We start from the raw sequence: 3,973 nt of genomic DNA, 5'->3' as shown, positions 1-3,973 counted from the left end.
TGCTAAGGCTGTCACTGGTGTATGTTTAAAGGGATTGGAGGAAACGTAGGATGCAAATGAGTCTGACCAATCACTCTGTACTCCTGTAAATGAAATAGGCCAGCAATGCAGATATAAGGCAGGCAGAACCCATGAGAGGGCATTTGCCTGCACAACATGTCAGTCGATACCACTGCTGCGGTATTGTCTCCCTCTGGCACCATGTCAAGGACTGTGGAGAGGGCCCAGTCGTTCACCCAGGAGGAGAATGAGGCCCTGCTGGATGTGATCCTCCCACGGTACCCCATGCTGTATGGTCGACCAGGGGAGCAGGTGAGTGCTGACTCCACTACCTTTGCCTGTGCACCTTTTTTGTGTCTGTCACTTCTGGCATTGTGTCCAGGTGTGACAGACATGCAAAGTTGTTTAGAGTGGGTCCCAGGGGGGGGTGGATGGCTTATGTCTCTCATGCAGGGCTTAATGTAGTTCATGTGTGCACTCCTCACTTGCATTGTGCTTACTGTGACATTCACTGCATAGTGCATGGCACATTCAGCCTGGCTAATCCTCTTGGGCATTCTTGTTCTATTGTCCTGCGGTGATTCAGTGGTCACCCCGGTGTGACAGGTGACTGCACCCACAGATGTGTCTGAGTTGAGTGGAGCTGTGGTGAGAGTGGTGAGAGTGTCCAAATGATGTGTACGCCCCCAGGACATTGATGTGTGTGAATGTTCCTTGTCATGTGGGTGAGTGTCTATGTGGAGTGTTGCACCACAGCTGCATGGAGGAGGCAACGGCTCGACCCATCTGATGGGAGAAGGAAGCCGTGCTGTGTGTCTGACTTGCTGAGCTAGCCCCACACCTGTGACACCCCCCTGGCAAGTGGCACATGTGCAGAGTGAGCTTTGTATCCGCTGTTGACAATGGCAGTTGATTGATCTGTGCCTGTGTGTGTCTGTGTACTCTGCTGTGGTTTCGTCTGTGGCCTGGGGCATGTGACTGCTTTGCGGTGCTGGCCATCAGCCTTGTGTTGCTTGGGATGCACAGTGTGTGCCATGATCAGGTATTGGCTCGCACCCCTCATGCCACCTGTGTACTTACTATGCCATGTAGTGCATTGGTGCGTCCACAGTGGCAAATGTCCCTATGACTAAGGTGATATTACTTGCCAGCATACTATGCCCTGTTCAACAAATCAAAGATGTTAAATGTGTGTCTCTGTGACATGGTGCAGGTGTAGTGATGTTGTCCCACTTTGTCATCCTCACAGGTACCCGCCTACCATAAGGGGAAGATCTGGAAGGAGGCCATCAAGGCCGTTCAATCGGTGGAGGGTCGCAGTCGGCGCCTGCCACAAGTGAGGAAGAGATGGCAGGACATCCGGTGCTGGACCCGGAGGATCGCCCGGGTCATGCTGAAGGAGGAGGCTCCCCGCAAGCATGGCGGGCGCCGGTGCCTGACCCACCAAATGAAGCGTGTCCTGGCGGTGGTCTTTCCTGACCTGGATAGGTGGATACAGGAGTTACAGCAGCAGGAAGGGGGTAGGTACGTGTGTGTTTGTTGTGTGTGGCCAGCTTTTGTTGCTGCTCAGTCACCTGGAGACACTGCCAGGGTATATATGTGCAGTACATATCCTGTTCCCCCAAGTCAACATGTGCTGTTCTTCCTCCCTTCCCCTCCTTGACTTGTGTTACCTGCTCTGTGTGTTATCACTATTGCACATGGTCATCTAGGCTGCCAGTTCATCAAGGTGCACACTGCTTTCAGCATCATGTGTGGGGGTGGTCTGCCTGTGCCCTGTCCTGTTCAGACATTTGGGGGTGCATAATTGTTGGCACTGTTGCTGAGTCTCAACATAGGAGTGTGAGGTTTCAAAAGAACAGACTTTCAGCATGCATTACCAATGTTGTGGCCTCAGACATGATGTGCATGAGTGGGAGATATGCATAGTGCTGGGACGGTTGCTCCTGTTACAGTCAGCTCATTCCAGGACCATGGAGCAGTGTGCCCACTACAGTCCCCTGACAAAGCCTGCCTGTCAGGCCAGTACCTGAATCTAGATTCTTCCACAGGAGCCGAACAGCTGAAGTTCCTCGATGATTTTTTCCCAACTCCCCAATGCCCCTAAACCAGAATCTCTCTGATATCAGAAGCAGGGGGGTAAGGGGAATGGGACAGAAAGAGAGACTGCCACACTGATGTCTTTGTAGGATGCTACCCAGGTAGGGACTTTCTGCACCTGCAAAATTAGCACAAAATTATTACAGCCCTAAATGCCCTACGTACCCTCTAATGCTTGCAATCCTACACTTCTAGCACCCAATGGTTACCTTGTCTTGTGTGGAACCTTGCCTCTCTCTGGTAATATGTGCTTTCCAAGTAACACTCTTTAATATCAAAAATGTCTTAAACACATTCATTCAGCAGGAGACTAGTTCCGGAGATAGCTCTGCAGAGTTGGTGAAGTTGGTAAGTAACAATATGTATATATATATATATATTCCTGCCTACTTGTTGAGTTGAGTGCTGGTAAAACCCCTACTGCAAGAGATGATGAGTACTCCGGAGATTTTCAGAATCACAGTCACTGCTAATGAATAGCATCTTCTCAATAGCAAATGTCTCTAGAGAGTTTCCAAAAGAATAGTTTTTAATTTCAAGTGAAAAAATTACAAGCTCCCAAAAAGAAGTAGGAACACTGGAACGATAATTCTGAGACAACTGAAGGTTTTTTCTGACCAACTGTACAGCACTGACGAGTGCTGTCTCACATAAAAGGATACGTTCTCTGGAAGCTGGTGCGAAGAAGGAAACGGAAACTCTCTCTCAGAAAGTACAGAAAAAATACCTCACCAAGGCGTCACTGTATGATGCGAGTGTTAGAACCTCGCAGAAAATTCAGTTCGGAGATTCAAATGAGTCTGGAAACGAACAGGGAAAAACGGCGCGTTCTGAGGAGAAAAAGAACGCGTCAGCCGGCGAAGAAATACAGTTGAAGTGCGCCGGTAATCAGGTGAGCGCGCTCGATACAGCTGAGCTGTCAAAACATGGGTGCAGCACTAGAGCGCTAACCCAATACCCAAGGCCGCCATGTTGGAACAGTGTGAGGTGCTTGATGTTCTCTAACTATAATTTTGCAATTTGCCTCGCCACTAACTGAGACCAATTAATGGGGGAGTGCAACTGGGAATAACCTTGCTTGAGTTTGAATGTAGGACCCAATCGCTTAGGTTCTAAACTACCTTGACCAATCCTGACACTGCCCTCCTAATCATGTGTGTCATCCAACACTGTGCACATTCACTGTGGGTTCAGCATGGCCCTGCCTCTGTGGCATTCTTCCCTGGCCTAGGTTGTATTTTTCACATGTGTGCTACATGTGTCCACTGGACAGGGATACACCAGTTTCCTTGTGCATACTTACACTGGGCAGTGCCTGTGTGGCTATTCACAACAATCTGTTGATGGTTGTTTGTGACAAATATGTTTTGCCAGCCCTTCAAGGTGATGTTGTGTTAATGAAGCGAGTTTTCAAGCACAGTTATTGTAACCATGAATAAGAGGTGTCACTTCTTGATCAGTATCAGTCACATTGACTCAGGTATGGGTGGGTGTGTGCGGGAGGGGCGTACATGTTCAACCCTGATTTTTCATTGCCAGTTCTGACTTGTGTGTGCTAATTCGCAGTACAGAAAGTCACCCGTGATGTTGGCCAGTGCTTAATGTTTGTGCTTCGTAGGCTGTGTCAGTTTTTGACAATCATGTATCCTGCTTGTACATTTTTTGTACCTGTGTGTGGTTCAGATGCTACACCGTTGTGACTTTGTGTGCTGACATCTGTGGGTACATTCTGGCTTGCCATGAGGGTGTCCCCACAGTACAGCTAGGCTTTTTTACAAAACAATTGCAGGCCCATTAGCTTATTCATTGCCCTGGGTGTGGACATGTGTGCCACTCCAGATGACAGTCAGTAGGTCATATGTGTAGCCAACTG

This window comes from Triturus cristatus, chromosome 8 (assembly GCF_964204655.1).
Source record: "Triturus cristatus chromosome 8, aTriCri1.1, whole genome shotgun sequence".
Taxonomy (NCBI): domain Eukaryota; kingdom Metazoa; phylum Chordata; class Amphibia; order Caudata; family Salamandridae; genus Triturus; species Triturus cristatus.
This window is presented reverse-complemented; position numbering follows the sequence as displayed.